The 20321-nt window shown below is 37.1% G+C and overlaps 1 long non-coding RNA gene across 9 annotated transcripts in view; it reads right to left on the bottom strand.

Annotated features, from left to right (window-relative positions):
• Positions 1-212: 212 nt before the first annotated feature.
• LOC126930014 (uncharacterized) overlaps positions 213-20321 on the bottom strand; it is a 101768-nt gene continuing 81659 nt past the window's right edge. For 7 of the 9 annotated variants that reach the window (XR_007717432.1, XR_007717426.1, XR_007717424.1 and 4 more), the window contains 2 exons: positions 4585-4746; positions 213-4485 (listed from right to left, as the gene is read on the bottom strand). This is a non-coding gene — a long non-coding RNA (uncharacterized LOC126930014). The remainder of the gene's footprint in view (positions 4486-4584; positions 4747-20321) is intronic. The other 2 variants (XR_007717431.1, XR_007717429.1) reach the window with 2 other exon arrangements.

Below are 20321 nucleotides of genomic sequence, written 5' to 3'. Positions count from 1 at the left end.
AACTTTTATATATTTAAAACATAAATGAGCATCACAGTTACAACTAAATTGATAAATGTCCCCAAACACATTGATATGCAAACAAAATGTGGAAGTGGAGAGTAGAGAGGGGATATAGTTCTTTTGGTACTAACAGTGGGTGTTTCTTAAGAAAAAAGAATCATTTGTCTTACTGGGGCAGTCTAGACACAAGGAAATAGAGAGACAAAAGATAACAAAAACTAATTTTTATTATAATTTTCATTGAAAAAATACAGAAAATCAATAAAAATGAGCAGAGGTAAATAGTCAATATTAAAACAGTTCAAGCAAAAATAAATATACAGAAAACAGTAAAAGTGAATGTAAGTCCATAGTCAACATCAAACAGTTCAATAAAAAAATTAAACTATTGATCCAACCTAGGCACTTAGGCCACATATGGAAAGGAGGTGCAGCTAGACATTCTTGAAGCAGTCTTTTCTTTCTCAAAGGTGCTGCTTAGATCCAAGGTGCTGTTTTAGACTAACATCTGAAGGAAGGAGAGGGCAGAGGAGGGAGAGAAAAGGGAACAGGGGAGAAAATAGAAAGAGGAGAAGGAAGAAAAACTAATATTTCATGAGCTTTTAAAAAATATGATGTTAAATACTTTGTTAGGTACCATATGCATTACTTCATTTAATCCTCACAACAGCCCTACAAGGTATAACTTCTCTTCATTTTAAAGATAAGAAAGGAGGCTCATAGAGTTTATATCATTTGCCCCAGGTCACATGGTTGATGTGGCAGAGAGATTAGAATGCAACTCCACTCCAAAGTTCTCCCACTTTCCTCCAACACCAGGTGTTCCCCATTGTACCACACCCTTACGTGGAAAACAACTCTTGGTGGATTTATGGCTCTCAGGAGGAACTGATCTAGCCCATCCAATGTATACCTTTTTTTGGAGCTTGGGAGTAGAGAAATCTGGACCACATTTCCAAGAGGGCAAGTCTGATTTGTCTATTTCTTCTTTGTTTCAGAAGAAAGACCTCAACAGGTGGCGAAAGAAGGCATAGAAGGATTGAATGCTGCCTACCCGACTGGCGGGCTATTAATAGTTCCCCTAGAGCATATTCGTTAATAGAAAACGGAGAAAAATGTATGATAAACAAAAATGTGCAAACCTAAATGTGCATGTTAATCAATGATTACAAATATGAATCCACCTACATTCCTCAGCTGTCAAATCTAAGGATAAAGAAACTCAAAGGAACACCAAGCAGGTAGCAGAGCTATACACTAAATCATGTCTCCAACACATTCACAGCTCCACAGGCTAACGTTCTCTATACTGATGGTCCCTTCTTAGTTGATGATTTTTCACAATGTATTTCATGGCTTCCATCCCTACATGAGACTTTATTACTATCACATAGGAATAAAAAGCCATAAAGCACTAGAGTGAATTTATCTTGGTCGGATGCAAAACTTATTTTCTTCACATGACTTCACAACAATTTCAAAGCTAACCAATCATTTCATGCTACATTAAAGAACATTTTAAACTGCACATAAGTGACAGGAAGCACACTTAAATTGTGACATCACGAATTAACAAGATTTTATCCTTCCACGACATTCTTAGCTACAAGGACCGGGAAACAAGACCAAGAGACACTCAGAGACATTCAGCCATTGAATTCACCAAAAACAAAGGACACTGAGGAGAATTCCTGGAGAAAAGCTCATCACTTTGACATTGAACTTGGAAACACATACGGAAAGACAGAAGACAGACAAATCACTGATGCAAACTGAAACCAGAGGAATTATTTCAAGCCTCTTGCTCCAACTTCTTCCCCAGAAAGCTTTCTTACATATCCATGCCGGCTTTTAGACTTTTCATTTTGGGGCAGGTGGGGAGTGGGGATCTTGGTACCTGTTTGACTCTGTAAGCATTAAGCTTTCTCTACACCTAAATAACAAAAGAAAACAAAAAAGCATAGCATACTAAGGGACCACAAATTCTAACTGCTCACCTACAGCCTTTTATAGAGAGGCACCCCCACCCCATCGACAAAAGAGAGAATGATGCCAGAAACAATACTATGCACTGAAATCTCTCAGTGATCTAAATAACTCAGGTCCAAAGACCAAGAACATTCTTCATGCTGCATTAAAGTGACATTGCTCTTGGTATTATTAAAACACTTCTAAGTGGCCATGTTGAAACCCAATTCTCTGTACCACTGAAAACTCAATACCATAAATCCCAATGGTTTTATCTGGCCTTTCAAAAATAAACTTGAGGTGCCTATCTACCAGCTCCCAAAACAGCATTCCAGACTATTAAGCTCTGCCCTCTGCTTTATTTTTTAAAAATGTATTATTCAAATTCAAATACAAGAAACAAGAACTTGAGTTTGTCCTTAGGAGTAAAGGCTAGGTATGCTATTTCCATCTAGAGGTGACTACCATGACATCTTGGTTCATGTGAATCACAGGGAAGAGACTGGAAATAGTTAAATGAAAGGAAGTGCACACATAAATTCAATTATCATGCAGAAAACATGCAAATGATTTAAGCACTGCATCTGAAACTCTAGTTTATATTCATTAATCTCAGGTTGCACTTTTGAAGGAGAAAGACATGCTAATTGGGTCCAGATTAATGCACTCCCAAACCTCTCCAATTTGTTTTTAGGTGAGGGTTAAATGATATGTTTTAAAATAAACACAGCTGCTTGTCTGCCTCCACTTTCTACCTCCCAGACTCCACCTCTACCTCCTCCCTCAGCTGGCTCAGCTCTCCCCACTCGCTACCCCCGCAACACCCATCGCTCCTCTACCACATCTCTCCTTCCATTAGGGAAGGGGTTTAAAAGCCCTACCATTTTCCTTTTGAAAATACACTAGAAGAATAACACTGTTTCTTAGCCAGCTCAACACTTTCCCTTTCCCCACCAGCCACCAAACTCCAGAAACAGAGTCAATCACATATCAAATCCTGCTGATGCTTAAATGGTGGCATCAAGAATGTGGATACATGGAAAGGCAGCCTTGCATTTGCTCAGGCAGCAGGTTCTTTCTACAAGTTTGGACCTGCATCCTTTGGATCAGTATTGAAGGGCAGTTTTAAAGTGTCAAGGCACATGCTTGCTGAAAGCCAACATTGCTGAAGGTTGGCATGGCAATCCTGTGACTGTTATGTGGGAAACTAGAGACTCAGGAGAGAACTTGGGGGTTTTTGTTGCTGTTCTTCCTCTGTGGCTCACTCAGCCAGCAAAAACTGGCACCGAGTGGAGGGCACTCAAAATGCCTTTCAAAAGGATCCCTTGCTTCCTTTCTCCCTCCTCCCTGACAAAATTAGCTTTAAATAAAGAAGAATGTTATTATTGATTAACTGACTGATTGATTTAATGTATTAAAACATTAGTTTGGGATGCACATTTTAGGAAGAATCTTATCTTGTGAGGAGTGAAGCTTTTGAAATAGTAAAATACTCGTTTCCTGGACCTGATCTTTAGAAAAATAAAACAAAGAAAGAGGAACTGTGGGCTACTGGGAGTAGACCCAGGCACGGAGCTGGGATGGAAGAAATCCTCTCTGAATGAGCAGCCACCAAGGAGTTAAACCAGGCACACAGACACACACACACACACACACACACACACACACACACACACACAAAGCCTTCGAACTAATTTCACACTGAAAGTGATGTTTAATTTGAATCATGCTCGTCCCAAAGGGAAAAGGTTAGTCTTGTCACTTGACTCATATCCCCTCCCCTTCCTACTTTCATGTGAATTGAAAATTCAGATTCACCATTAATCATGATGTGACACGTTCTTTTTTCCCGTTCCAAAAATCAAATGAAAGCCTGGGACCACATCTGAGAACCCAATGTTTGGCTAATTCTCCCAACCTGCATTCACAACAGAGAGAAGATGAGAACAAGGGCACATACAGACACAGAGACATAAATTACTGGACGTGCACTCACAGCAATACACACAAATACGCACAGCTAGTAGCAGTCATTGGCTCGGATGAGAGCCTTTCCACCTAAATTGATTTTTGCATATTTACAAACGTAAAATTAGTCATAGTAAATAACAACATGGGCAAGATTGATATTAAATCTGTCAACATCCTGACAAATGCTCTGAGCACTCTTTAGTTAGGAAATACACGTATGATAGTCATTGCTCCTAAAAGAGAAAATGATTATACGCTAACCAAACCCTAAGTACAAGCTAAAGATATTCACCTCATGTAGCCATTCCTCAACTAGCCCCTTGGCACTTGCTGGAATTATTCACAGCACGAGCTCTACTTTCTCATTTTCTGCTGACTCCGTGTGGGTAATTTCTTTCTCATGATTAAAAGTGAGCTTGGCAGATCCTTCAAAGCGTGGCTTTAGGTGTGTTGGGGCTCCGAGTGCATTCTTTGTCTAAGGCAGGTCTCCAGTAATTCATTACTGGACCATTGGATGAGCAGGTCAGGGGAATATTCCTGAACCTAAAATGATTTTTTAAAAGGAAAATTTTATAGATATCTTTATATAAACATATTTGTATACTGCAACATGCCGCTGACCAGATGAAATGAACTGTTTACCTTGGAAAGAATAGGTAGGCTTTTCTCTTCCAAGTAATCACTCCAGCCTTTCTGAATGTCATCCCAAAGCGATTCTGCCTCCTTCGACTTATCCAGCATCTGAGGTTGTGAGATAACCCTGGTAGCACTGGCCTCCTTCCCGGCCCCTTCATTATTAGCCTCCTGGTGGGTGAGATAGAATACAGTGAATGTAATAACCCTACTTCACACAACAGGCTTGCTCTCTCTTTTAAATGGAAAATCCCCTTATTACAAAACAAGGGGTGTTCTTTTTCTTCTACCTTTAAGTAGGACTGCCACATTCATTGCTTTTTACAAAAACGCAGCTGCTTTTTAAGCTACAGATAAATAGAATCTGCTAGGCGGTAATTCGACTCAGTCTGAATGCATTATTTTCTAAGACACTTTAGCGAGGGGCTTTTTATTATAAACTGGAATGAACAAGGAAAGTCCTTTTCTCTTCTAATTATGAATGTGCTTTGTTTCCTACTATTAACCTACAATGTCAGATTGATCTTCTTCTTCTTCTTCTTTTTCTGCAGTCAGTTCAATAAATCAACTTTTTTTTTTTCTGGAAAATTAGAGGGGTAATGATTAAGTCTTCATGAACTTCAATGACAAAAATAAAAATAGCACATGGGAAAAGCAAATGCTGAAACCATAAATAAAGACAATGAAGTGGCCCTCTGATGTCCAAGGTAACAAATCCTGTTTTGACACCAAAAGTTAAGATTAAAAGGATTTACTTAATTTTAATGAATTTAATTTTAATAAAATTAAGGTTTTCCAGGCATCTCATTATATTTGTTCACCTAGAAAGGATGAAGGTATTTTTAAAATAACATTTCTATATAGAGCGCCCAAATCACTCATGTTTGTTGTTTACTTGTTCATTATGGGTAACAGTTTGCAATGTAATCAGTCATCCCCACACTTCTAGAAGCAACTAAATGAAGAATTAAAACAGAAGAGGAAACACTGTGATAAAGCATATTCAATTTGAACTCCTGCAGACATTTCTTTAACTTCAAAGATAAACACTGAGAAAAATGGTGAGTTCCTAATAATATCAAAAGGCAGTCTAGAAACTGGAGGTTGGTTTAATTTTGATCCCAGTGTTGATATTCCTGACTATATTACAATAGACCGTGGTGGTTATGATCTAGGTCTATAAGGATATATTGCCTTGCCAAGGTGGGGGGCGGAGGGGAGGGAATCCCACAGGATATCAGTGGGGTTCCAATTAAGGAAAAATAAATACTGCCGCAGCCCTGACAGTAAGTGGAGATTACCAGTATATCACAGAAGCACAGGCAGGTGCCCCACTACTAAATTTACAGATTTAAAGCCAATGCTGTCATTTCCCTTCCTTCGGCAATAATAGAAAGCAAAGTGTTGAAGATGAACTCTGCATGGCAGAGTTTCAGAACAATTTACTCTGTTTGTTTATACAATTTTGAGTTTATTTCCAATAATGCTGAGAGTGGAAATCAAAGGGACCTTACACAAAACACGAAGTCATTCATGAACCCTAAACTGAGATCACATGCATATTCGAAAGACCCCAGACCCAATGTATACGAGAAAGAGAGAGAGAGACCTCAAAATCATATTTGCATCTAAAACCATGCTGCCTTTATTGTGTCGTTCTGTGTGAATGTTTTTAAAGGGGATATTTATCACAGGTGAGATGCAGACCAAATTTTCAGAACACTCCCTCTAGGAAGAGTATATTTGCAGTAAGTGTTGGTGACAGAGCTTTTGAGATTCTACCACTCTGCTTAGATTTGAATCCATTTTCTATCCTCCTGTTACGCCTGGGAACAAATGAGGCCCAGTCAGGTTGCTGGCCTCAGTATCATGAGTCTAAGTGATGCTGTGGCAACACAAAAAGCCCAGTTTACCCAGAAAAAATAACCAAGCCCCTTCCCTGAGACACAAATTGAAGTATATTAGGCATCATATAAGAGTGAAATTGAATCCCAGGGCATCGATATCTCCATTGAGCTAATGTCACAAAAATAAGCCTGCTCTAGCAATCAGGAATTTATGTTTGCAATATTGATGTGTGAGGGAAATAGAAAAAAAAAATCTCAGCTGTATATCTGAAAAAAATTTAATTTCCTAGATATCCTGATACAGTAAAACATTCTCTTTATAGAAACAGGTTTTACTGAGTTACTCACAAAAATATCTTTGGACATCTGCTATCCTCGATTCATTCTTTCTCTCTTTTAACCCTGAACAATCATTAACACAGACAAAAGATAGAAGGCAGATTTGAATGTGAGCTTATAAGGAACAGCATATAATCACCATACTCTGCTACCTGTGTTCATCTTTTAAGTTAATGAAAAAGTATGTGATGATAAGTAAGCCATCGGCCAGAACTCTTAGCCCTTATCAAACTTCCAAAATAATTAAGTAAGTAGCTCTACTAAGAGCAACTCCATGATGAAGGAGAGAAAAAGACTTGTCCTTGTTGACCAAAACCCAATGGAATAGTGCTTTAACAACCTGGCCACATTTCATTCTGTGTTCGAGAAAAGAAAAATAAAGGCCAGGCCCAGTGGCTCATGCCTGTAATCCCAGCACTTTGGGAGGCTGAGGAGGGCGGATCACCTGAGGTTGGGAGTTCGAGACCAGCCTGACCAACATGGAGAAACTGTCTCTACTAAAAATACAAAATTAGCTGTGTGTGGTGGTACATGCCTGTAATCCCAGCTACTAGGGAGGCTGAAGCAGGAGAATCGCTTGAACCTGGGAGGTGGAGGTTGTGGAGAGCTGAGATCGTGCCATTGCACTCCACCCTGGGCAACAAGAGCGAAACTCCATCTCAAAAAAAAAAAAAAAAAAAAAAAAAAAAGAAAAGGAAAAAAGAAAAAAAGAAAAATAAAGAGAAGGAGAAGCTAAGTAAGAAGAAAGATGAGGAGGTGATGAAGGAAGAGGATAGAAAGGAGAAGGAAAAGGCAGAGGAAGAAAAATAAAAACACCAATGATTGCAACAAAGAAACTGTTTCATTCCTTTCCATGTAAAAATTATTTTCTTCATACAATCTTTCTCTCTAAGCCTCACTTTTTCTCCTTGTAAGTCGAAGATAGTTGTGCCTGTCTTATTGGGCTCCTGTAAAGATTAAGTGAAGTTGTATGAGTTACCTGTGATACACCCGGTAAGTAGTAGTTATCCAGTAAGAATCAGCCATTATTATTATTGGCACTGTTAATTAGGTGACCTATTCCCTTTGTGCCCCTCTACCTGATTCATTCCACAGCCATCTTCCAAACTCTAAGCACACCCAGCAAAGCAAAACAACCCCAGTACAAAGTGACCCCCAGCATCACTTCACTTCGTTCTTCTACCAGATTCAAATCACTTTTGCTTACAATGGGAAGTCTAAACATGGACTTTGTTTTACCTCCAGGTTCTGAAACAAAGACAGTATATCTCAGAAATGAGAAAGAGGAGGCACTAAATGTGTAATAATTAGAGCAATCAGCTAAGCCATTCTGTGTTCTGAAAGGGTTTCATAGGTATAGCTAAGTTTTCAATTTATTAAGAGGTGGCATCCACAGGGAGAAAATAGAGTCCATTTGTTTTCAGAGTGGTTGCCTTCCAATCCTGAATTTAAGATAGTATGCACACCACACACATGGCTGCACACATACGTGCAGACATACACACAGTTGAATTAACAACCTCTCAGGTATACTGCAGCTCCACTCAAGAAACAGAGAGCTTTAATTACTGCACCTGAAAGTCTTCACTTTTCCTTGACTAGTGATAAAAACATTAAGTTGCTAGTGATAAAAACATTAAGTTGCATTGCAAATATCAAGTAAATCTATTTGCAAAACTGCCAAAATACTCCATCTTTCCTAAACAAAATGCCATCTAATGACACCCAAGTCATAAAAGAACATCAGGACTGTGACTCTATTATTAAGACAGGTAAAATTTCAAATGATGAAATAGCAGCTTATTCTTAAACATAACTTGTTATATTCCATTTTAACTTTGACCAAAAACTTTAAGCACCTTGTTTTAAGTGAAAAAGACAAGCCATATTATGAAGATGAACTTTGGCATGAATATACACTTTCTTCAGGAAAAAATATACAGTGTTCTAAATATTAAAATTATCTGCTCTTCACCTTCTTTTTCCAAGTCTATTTTCTAAATAGGGTTGTCTGAAATAATCTCATTTTTATAAAGTCAAGTATCTTATGATGATCAAACTTGATAATTAGTGTACAAGAAAATGCGAAATCTTAAAAGGGTAACTTCAAAAAGATTTTTTCAACCTGGTGGCTGTTTGCCCATGAACATGCCTTCCAAGCCAGAAAAAGGCTCCAAGCTCCACTGACCACAGGAAATTCCAGCCAAGATTCTAATCTCCTCTGCAGAAGGCAGTACAGAGGCAATGGATGGGAACAACACAGCAGAGAATGCTGTTGAATTTGGTATGTCCTACAAATGAGGAAACACTGATATCTCCCCAGAATCACAGTCAACATGGAGACGCTCTAAATATAAAAAGTAAGACAAGCTTTTTAATTTCTTGTCAAGGCTTCCTGACATCCAATACTTTCATGAGGTCAAGAAATGTGTCCCCAGCTTCTGTTTTCTGTTCTCCTTCAGGGAACATGGTGAAGAGGCTGCCCAGCTGCCTTTTAGCATGTCACACTTGGTTGACTCCCTTCCTTTCTAGGGGAGTATGTCTACTGCATTTGGACTCACAGAAGAAAAAGCAAAATTAATTTAACGTAAAAGAAATTCACATATTTTTGCCTCTTTAATATTCGAGAGAATGCCCATGGTTTGTAAGTTGAAAAAGTTTTACAGAATGAAGATTACTGAGGCATAAATCACATAGGTAAAAACTGAGATGTAAGATGGGATGAAATCTAAAAGCTAATTAAATTCAACCAGGGCTTCTCAAAAGACAACATGCCCACTTATCTTCTTGTGCTAATATTTTATTTTTCAAGGGAGCAATAAGTGGAAAGTTGTCATGGTTGTAGATTCCACAGTGTGATCCTTTAGCAAGAACCTGAGAAGGGGGAAGAAAGATTAGATGCATGGGTTTCTGTGCCGAATGGATGCTGGGACCAAGATGCAAAGAATAGATAAGTTAGACCTTCGGAGGAACTAAATTTGAAGCCAGCCGGTAAAATGGATTGAACCTTATTACCTCTAGTCACTGAGAAATTCCCAAGACAGTTGGATGCAATTTGAAAAGGTCAGAAAAATATTTCCTGCACAGCATTAATGCTTCATGGTTTAAGGGTGTACATTTGTGAGATGTCAACTCTAATCATTTTTATTGACTTTGCTTTCCAGAGACAGACAGACGGTCTGTGAGGCAAGACCAATAGATAAGAGAAAGGCAATCTTATAAATGAAAATCTCTCTTATTTTGTTCTCTCACTTGTGACTGTGAACAATTCCAAATCTTGCCCATTTGAAGGGAAATTATACCAGCTTCACTGAGGGCTGACAGAATAGAAATGAAATCTAGGAAACTGTGGCTGTAATTCTGGTGAGATTACTTTCTTTTAACTGCTTTTATTTAGCCTCTACTATTTGCTAAACACGTGAAACGTAGATGATGTTGGATTTTAATCCAAGTGTGCATATTTAAAATGAAACACCATAAAATACACCAAAGCATGGATGTTAATTTACTGTCAGCATTTCCTTGGAGGGAAGGTTTCATGAAAGAAGGAAATCCACAGGAAAGGATAAACATTAAATGAAAGATACCAATATACGGTCAAGATAGTATTTCAATAAAGGCTGTATTGTCATTAGAGCTTTTCCAAATACAAAGAAAAAAGATTTTTCTTTTTACTTGAAATGAGTCTTGGATGCAATAAGAACCTTTTAGCAAATATGTTTACAGGTCTTTTGTTGAGGTGGTCATGCAATTAAAGGTCAAAGTTGACTTTTTAGTACAGAATGGGATGATCCATTCCAGTCCTTCAAAGGTTTAATCAACATCTGACTTTTCTTTCTGTGTAATGCCATATGCTGTAGAGGCAAATACAAGCCTATTTACTCTTCTCTTGCTTAGCAGCAAGACCATAACTTTTCAATGGCCCTAGGCCGTATGCTTTCATATCACGTTCTGGCCCCATGAAGATGTCCTGGAAGATCACTGGAGCTTTTCAACTAGCAAGGTGTATTTTCTTATGGAAAGCCTTCATTCTGATCAATTCCATTCCTCACAATATTTAATAATTTTAAATTGTATCCTATAATCACTACTACCAGCAACAAAAGCAGCCAATAACAAAACAATGTTTCATAATATCAGGTACCCCAGAAAAGGGAAAGAGCAAAACCATTAGCTAGACGCCTAGATTCTTGGCATTGAGGGTAGAAATATCTAGCTTTTAATTGACTTTTTATTTCTATCTCACCTGAATAATTGATATTGGCTAGATACAAGTAATAATATTGTGTGAATCTTTAAAATTTTTACCTTTTGTGCTATCTTAAGACTTTTTTTTTTTTTAATTAAAAGTGTTTACTAAAACTTTGTAATGATATACAGGTTTCCAGTGAATCACACTGAAAACTTGAAATTGTCCACGTTTATTTTTGTAGGCCCTGTTTTATTGGCAGAAAAGTATCTAATGTATGCATCTTTTGATTTCTACTACTTAAGTTATCCATAGGGATAAACTTTGAAACTTCTGCATAACCATTAATATGATTAATAATGATAATAATAACAATCCTAGAAATATTATTACTATTAAAAGTCATAATGACAATAGAAACTGTCACTATTGGCTGGGTGTGGTGGCTCACACCTGTAATCCCAGCACATTGGGAGGCTAAAGCAGGTGGATCACCTGAGGTCGGGAGTTCACGACCAGCCTGACAAACATGGCAAAATCCCATCTCTACTAAAAATACAAAATTAGCCGGGTGTAGTGGCACATGCCTGTAATCCCAGCTACTCGGGAGGCTGAAGCAGGAGAATCGCTTGAACCCAGGAGGTGGAGTTGCAGTGAACTGAGATCACACCACTGCACTCCAGCCTGGGTGACAGAGTAAGACTGCATCTTCAAATGGAGCCCCAGATGCAGTCCATGACTAAAATCCATCGCGGACCCCTGCACCGGCCTGCTAGCCCATGCTCTGATGTTAATGACATCGAAGGCACTCCTCTGGAGGAAATCTCAACTGCACCACCCCTACTACGCCCCATTTCAGCAGGAAGCAGTTAGAACGGTCATTGGCCAACCTCCCCAACAGCACTTGGGTTTTCCTGTTGAGAGGAGGTACTGAGACACAGGACTAGCTGGATTTCCTAGGCCAACTAGGAATCCCTAAGTCTAGCTGGGAAGGTGACCACTTCCATCTTTAAACACGGGGCTTGCAATTTAGCTCACACCCGACCAATCAGAGAGTTCACTAAAATGCTAAGTAGGCAAAAACAGAGGTAAAGAAATAGCCAATCATCTATTGCCTGAGAGCACAGCAGGAGGGACAAGGATCAGGATATAAACCCAGGCATTCAAGCCGGCAACTGCAACCCCCTTTGGGTCCCCTCCCTTTGTACGGGAGCTCTGTTTTCACTCTATTTCACTCTATTAAATCTTGCAACTGCAAAAAGAAAAGAAAAGAAAAGTCACCATTAGTTGAACATTTACTATGTGTGCATACTATGCAAATACATCATCTCATTTAGTCCTTGCAGTCAACTTAAGTAAACTTGATTTTTTTTTTTTTCAATTAATATTACTCATGCAGGGAATGAGGCTTAGAAGAGATTGAAGTTGGTCAGAAAACTAGTAGGTATTGATGCTGGGACTCAAACCCAGGCTTATTTGATTTGAGTCTATATTATTTCAAAGCTTCAAGCTATTCATCATGCTCCAGGGGTATTACAGGACCAGGAGTGTCAACTGTTGAAGATCACACAGCATTTCTGAAGTTGAGTTAAGCCAAAGTTCACTGCTCATTTAGACTGAGTCATGACCACAACACATTTGCTAAAAGTCACAACCTGCAGCCACCTTTTAGAGCTATGAGCTAAGAGCTGTTGATAGACATCTTTCCTGCCCTCATGGAACTTAGTTCATGAAGACAGTAATACACTCCTAGCAGGCTGCTTAATCAGGTTGCATAGCTCAACAGCACCCCACAAATTTTGTAGTCTAACTGCACACAGTTTCTTTTCTATTTGAATTATCTTTGAATTATGTTCTGAGACGAGCAAGAAAAGGCCATTTCTTCTCAGTTGGGGCTGCATTAAGCCAAATGTGCTAGTTCAATGAATTATTCTCCAAATACAACTTTGAAAGGTAAAAAAAGGTGTAGCTCTTTTGTTATTATCCCAGGCAGATAATTAGAATAAAAAGAAAAATGTGATGGGTCACAGGGTTTAGCACACAAACCATTATAGGTCTTTTATTTTAACAAAATGCACTAAATACAGTCATGTTTCAACTGGTAAAATAACATTTTACCAATCATTTATTCTAACAAATCCACAAAATGTGTCCCCAGCGATAGTTCTTATTTACAGAGAGATTACGACCATAAGTGTTGAAATGCTGGTAGGCTGGTCTAGCACATGTTGTTCAGTTACCTGTCTTCACCTGACTTTTGTAGGCTCACTCTTACCCCCTTCTGTCTGGAGGAGAGCCTAGTTTGCTTGTCAGGACTCCTTTCAGAAGGAGACCTTTCTTTCAACTCTGAGAGCATACTCTCCGAGTAACAAAACTGTCTTGTAGTTCAAGAGGCACTAAAATGAACCAAGAGAAGAAATACCAGTTATTGAGTTGCATTTCTTACAGAATGAAGTCACTGCTGAGGTCTAAAAGTGAAAGCATTTAAGAGCAACAACAAAATAGAAAGGGATTTAGGTGCAGCTACTGAAAGGTAGAGGAATGAGTAAAGAGGAGGCTGGTACACAAAACGAACTTAAACCTAGTGTAAAAATTCCTCAGTGTTGTTGACTCCTTGCTTAAGAACCGAGTAGGGCAGAGAATGATACAGTAGAGGGTGAAATGATGCCCTTTATTTGTACCCCTGAAGGGCTTTGGAACAAAAGGAGTCCAATTCTCAATCAAGGGAGGAATGATAAATGCCCTCCAAGGTAAATTAGGAATCCTAGGAATTCACGTCAAGGAATCCGTTTTTAAGCTTTGATTTCTTTAAAAGATGATGCCTGAAAAAATATTTTATGTCAGGTTAATTGGCTAATTTTATTTTATTTTTAAAATAACAACCTACTTTCAAAATAGATTACGACTTTATTTAAAAATCTCTGTAATAAAAGTTCTGGAAGAAAACATTAAGCTGGCTTATTATATGAGATTTCTATTTTATCTGATTCTTCCTCTATGCACAAACTCAGCTTCAGTCCTTAGCATCATTAAAATTAACTTTCTAGAAATGATACAAAGGAAGGATAACATACAATTAAAATGCAGTATTTATAGCAATCGAAGCAGGTAACACACCTCAGAGACTGGGGAGAATGAAAACAGCTTTTCCTTTCTCTTCTTTGGATTAAAGGTAATAATTTAGCGACTTCTTACAACCTATGACTAGATTCTTTATTTTAATCGTTCATCCAACATTTTAATGTAACAGTGTTAAATATTCTGGGTAGCTAGCTGTCCTTCTCAAGAGGATTTTGGTAGCAAGCAACTCAAATGTTATCCCAGTCCATTTTCTGCAAATTACAGGACTCTCCAGAGCATAGTCTTTCCTATGTGGGGAGAGAGCATGGCTTAAATTTTTCTGAATAATTTTCAAAATCAAATTTGAAAGTTTTTATGAGATATGATCCTCCCTGGTAGGTGATATGAAGCATAACCTAAGGGACAAACATGAAAATAATAAGCATAAAACATATTAGCATATAGATGCCTTTGAAATAATAAACAGCAGAAAGCAAAAGGCTTATCCCCAAAAGAAACTTATGAGAAAATAGGAAATTAACGTACACTTCTCGCATGACAACCCTAGCTTGAAAGCCAAATAGAATACACTTATTCAGTGAAGAGTGGAATGGCCAGAGAGATGGAGAAATAACCACCAAATCAACTCATCTTTGTTCTTTTTTTTGATCATTATTACCACATCAATATTCTCTATTTATCCTTCACCTCATGCCATTCCTTTCCTCCTTTAAACAGAAAAATAATTAGCAGGAAAATAAGAATTTTCCTTTCGCTTCCTCTATGAGCCACTACCAGGTAGACAGATGGAATATTCTCTCTTTTTTATTTTTATTTTTTCTTCTTTATCTACCTTTCTATATTGCCCATTGATGGCATACAAAAGGCAGGGCTTGGTTATTCAATTACCAAGAGGACTAAGGAGGTTTAGTGGAAAATGAAACAGAACTTAGTCTTTTTTTAAAAAAAAAACAACAATGAGCCATGAATGCCATTAACGCTTTTTCTATTTAAATTGGTAGAGCCTCTCAAGATAATAAGAGAACATATTGTGGTGTTATAGAAAGAATATGGTCTTTGGAGTCAGCCTCATTTAAGGGTTCGATCTGAGTAACTTTAGAAAAGTTGATTTGACACAATTAGTCAAGTTTTCTCTTCTATGAAATAGTGGTAATGTTGTCCACTTTTCTGGGTTGCAACAATTAGAAGTTATATATGTAAGCTACCTGGAACAGAGTCAGTGCTCAATAAAGGTAGCTCTATTCACCTGGATGAATGGATCAATGACGTTATATAGACTCCATAAATTTGCAATTCTAGAAAAGCCAAATGCTTTCTCACTTGCATTTTGCATGTATGTGAATGAATGTATGGCTCCAAAGACAGTTATGAAGGAGAGATGCCACAAAGTATGATGCTATGTTCTAGATCCATGGTGGCATGGGATTGCGAAATAGTTCCAATTGCACTAGGAATAATAAAGTCGAGAAAATAGAGATCCTATAGAAATATTTTATCTCATGAAGCCAAGAATGGGGCTTTAAATTTAACTTTGCAACTACTGACAGGAATCTATGAATATTTTATGTGATTCCAGGAAAGTGAGAATTTGCTAACTACATCTTAAAATATCTGACACAGGTGAATTCCCTCAGCAGCTTCATGTTGGATTGTTGAAACACAATATTCCTATATCTGGACACTATGGACATTAGTTCAGTTCTTTTAATTAATTAGTTAATTAATTAATTTGAGACAGAGTTTCGCTCTTGTTGCCCAGGCTGGAGTGCAGTGGCGTGATCTTGGCTCACCACAACCTCTGCCTCCTGGGTTCAAGTGATTCTCCTGCCTCAGCCTCCCAAGTAGCTGGGATTACAGGCATGTGCCATCGTGCCCAGCTAATTTTTGTATTTTTAGTAGAAATGGGGTTTCTCCATGTTGGTCAGGCTGGTCCCAAACTCCCGACCTCAGGTGATCTGCCTGCCTCAGTCTTCCAAAGTGCTGAATATTTATTTTTAATGGCCATCAATACAATATTTAGAACACTGAGAAAGGGGGCTTCATCAATGATACCATTTGATATTCTCCATTTGTTTTTAACATTAAACTTTTGATTGATACTAATTACTTAACAAACATTGTATGTTTTGGTCTCTTGGCATATACAATGGGAAAGAAAACGTTTATTACAAAATGCCGAATTCTATAGGTATTTGAAAATCAAACTTGGTTTATTTCACTTTGTTCTCTTTCTGCGGAGCACTAGTCTTGAACCTATCCTTCATTAACGAACACCTGCTTATATGTCAACATTTCCATTTCTATCAAAATTGACCCATCTATTTCTTTAATGTTTATGATTTCTCATCAGTATCTCAGACACTGCTGATAGATAGTAATGAGATTGGAACTGGGAAAAAACTAAGAAAGAAAAACCTTCATAGGTACATTTTCTTGACACCTGAGCTGCCTCATTGAGTTTGTGAAAAGCATGTTGCTGAGCAAGTTTTGACTGCTCTGCATGAACAGAGTAATGGTTCTATGTTTACTTTTTCCTGTTTAAACTTACCTCATTGGGTCTACACCTTGAGACAGACACCATGTGAATGGTATCCTTGCTGAAAGTCCTTTAATCCTCATCTTTCTTATTCACTCAGGCCTAAGAGAGGCCTAATTTATTGCCCTTTGGGGCTAATTTTAAAAAGAATGTTTAGAAAGACATACCCCAGTAAATAAACCAAAACCTACTTCTGGCTTTCAGGCTTTGAGAATATTTTGATTGCCCATATGCTCCCTGAGAATGGCTCTTTTGGCTATAAAAGAAAAGATTCTGTTTCATGAATTAAGTGAATACATATTTATACAAAATGTGTATTCTTAACTCTCTGCCAGTGATTTGGTATGATAAAACATACTTTTTTTCTGAAAACTGTAAAGGACTTGAAGTTCTACCAATGTTCCCTTAAGGAGATTTCAACTTCTTATGGAACCTCGTTTAAATGCTGATGATGTGCATATATATATATATATATTTCATAGTCTCTCTCAGAGTTCAAAACCACCCAAAGTTCATAGTAGGTTTTGACTATCATATTATAGGTTTTGACTAATTATAATTAATTAATAAATAGTAAGGCCAGACTTCTTGCAAACTCTCAAATCTTTTTGTTTTGTTGATGTTCTCAAATCATTCTTTCAAAAGTTTCTGCTGTCAGATCTTAGTGTATGTTAGAGCTTGAAAAAATATCTATTGCAAGGGATAAAGTGAAAATAAACCTTTTCAAGTCAATCTCCATTATTTATTTTAAAAATTCAATTGCTAGACTTTTTCCGTTTGTTTTTTTATGTGATCAAAATATATTTTCTGTATCCAAATTGGAAGGAAGAGGTTAAATTGTCCCTGTTCACAGACAACATGATCTTATTTATAGAAAACCCTAAAGATTTCACAAAAAACCTGTTATAGATAATAAACAAATTGAGTAAATCTGCAGGATACAAAGTTACCATATAAAAATTAGCAGTACTTCTATGAACTAATAAACTATCTGAAAAAGAAATTTTTAAAAATCCCATTTATAATAACTATAAATAAAATACTCAGAAATAAATTTAACCAAGGAGGTAAAAAACCTACACACTGAAAACTATAAGGCATTGACAAATGAAATTAAAATAGATAGCCCATATTCATGGATTGGAAGAATTAATATTGTCAAAATATTCATGATCTACAGATTCAAAGCAATCCCTATCAAAATTCCAATGGCATTTTTACAGAAATAGAAAAAAAAATCCTAAAATTTGTATGGAACCACAAAAGATTGTGAATAGCCAAAGCAATCTTAAGCAAAAAGAACAAGGCTGGAAGCATTAAACTACCTGACTTCAAAATATACTACAAAGCTATAGTAATGAAAACAGCACAGTACTAGCATAAAAACAAATGCATAGACCAATGGAATAGAATAGAGTGACCAGAAATAAACCCACCCATTTATGGTCAATTTATTTTTGACAGAGGTGTCAAGAATACATAATGAGAAAAGAATAGTCTCTTTAAGAAATGTCAAGAAAACTGAACATCCACATGGAGAAGAATGAAAGTAGGCCCTATTTCAAACCATATACAAAAATCAACTCAAAATAGATTAAAGACTTAAATGTTAGAAGAGAAAACGTAAAACTACTAGATTAGAACATAAGGAAAAAGCTCCATGACATTGGTGTATGTAATAAATTTTTTAAAAATGTGACCCCAAAGCACAGGCAACAAGAGAAAAAATAGACAAGTGAGAATACATCAAATTTAAAACCTTGTGCACAGCAAAGGAAATAATCAACAAAATGAAGAGAAAACCTACAGAATGGCAGAAATTACTTGCAAACTATACATGTGATAAGGGGCTAATATCCAAAATATATAAAGAACTCAAACAACTCAGTAGCAAGAAAACAATCTGATTTAAAACTGAGCAAAGCACCTGAATAGACATCTCAAAAGAAGACAGATGAATGGCCAACAGGTATATGAAAAGAGGCTCAACATCATTAATTATCAGACAAATGCAAATTAAAACCACAATCAGATATCACCTCAACCTGTTATAGTGGCTATTATCAGAAAGAAAAAAGACAACAAGGGTTCTTTTGGATGTGTAGAAAGGGGAGTCCTCTCACACCATTGGTTAGAATGTATATTAGTATATCCATTATGGAAAACAGTATGAAGATTCCTCAAAATATTAAACATAAAACTATAATATAATCCAGCAATCCCACTACTGGGCTTTTTTTCCAAATGAAATAAAATTCAAATGTCAAAGAGTCAAAGAGATATCTGCATTCCCATGTTCATTGTAGCATTATTGACAACAGTCAAGACAAAGAATCAACCTAAGTGTTCATCAACAGATGAATGGATAAAGAAAATGTGATATGCATACACAGTGTAGATGTTATATACACATATTATTATATTATTATTATTATTTCACGATAAAAAAAGAATAAAGTCCTGTCACCTGCAACAACATAGATTGAATTGGAGGTCATCCTCCAGTTGACCTCCAGTTCAATCTTCATATGCCTGGCTATTTCATGCTAAGTGAAATAAGTGAAATAAGCCAGGCACAGAAAGACAAACACTGTGTGATCTCATATGTGGAATCTAAAAAAGTTTAACTCATAGAAAGATAGAGAAAAATGGTGGTTACTAGGAGCTGGAGAGGGTTAGAGGTTGGAGAGATGTTGGGCAAAGGATACAAAATTTCAGTTAGATAGAAGGAATTAGTCCAAGAGACCTTTTGTACAATATGTGACTATAGTTAATGGCTTGCCTAAAAAATCACTAAGAGTAGATTTTAAGTGTTCTCACCACACACAAAAAAGATAAGTATGTGAGATAATGTATATGTTAATTAGCTTCATTGAACCACTCCCCATGTATACACACATATTTCAAAACATCATGTTGTACATGATAAATATATGCAATCTTAATTTCTCAATTAAGAAATTTTTTTTTACCTTTCACCACCATAAAATAGACACAAAATTTACTTTGGCATCAACATTTCCTTGATTTTTTATTATTATTTTTTTTCGAGGTGGAGTCTTGCTCTATCACCCAGGCTGGAGTGTAGTGGTAAGATCTCGGTTCACAGCAACCTCTACCTTCCAGGTTCAAGCAGTTCTCCTGCCTCAGCCTCCCAAGTAGCTGGGATTAGAGGTGTGTGCCACCATGCCTGGCTAATTTTTGTATCTTTAGTAGAGACGGGGTTTCACCATGTTGGTCATGCTAGTCTCAAACTCCTGACCTCAAGTGATCCACCCACCTCAGCTTCCCAAAGAACTGGAATTACAGGCGTGAGCCACTGCACACAGCCCATTCCCTTGATTTGAAACATAGATGTGAAAGACTAGATCTTCCCACAAAAAAGTATTTTTCAAATATTCTTAGTGACAGGGAAAAATTGAAAGTCCTCAAAAATAGCAATGCACCTCAGATATAAGCCCTTCAAGGATAATGACAACCAAATTATCAAATTTAGGATATACATTAAAAATAACAATAGTTGATGGTAATAATGATTGAGGCATATCTCCTTCAACTCTACTTAAGTCATCCTCTTAATAGTTCCTACTTTCCTTTTGTGCCAGTGATGACTAAACACTCAAAATTGCACCAGCAGGCAAATCCTTCCTGTTATCTGAAGTGTTTATGTCACTTGATGAACTGTTGTTTACATAAGAAACTGGCATATTCCCATTTCTCATCCCATCCTGTGACACAAGTAATTTGTAAAAAA

The sequence above is a fragment of the Macaca thibetana genome, chromosome 11 (assembly GCF_024542745.1).
Source record: "Macaca thibetana thibetana isolate TM-01 chromosome 11, ASM2454274v1, whole genome shotgun sequence".
In the NCBI taxonomy this organism is placed as follows: Eukaryota; Metazoa; Chordata; class Mammalia; order Primates; family Cercopithecidae; genus Macaca; species Macaca thibetana.
The sequence above is the reverse complement of the archived record's forward strand: the minus strand, read 5'-3'. Positions and strand labels throughout refer to the sequence as shown.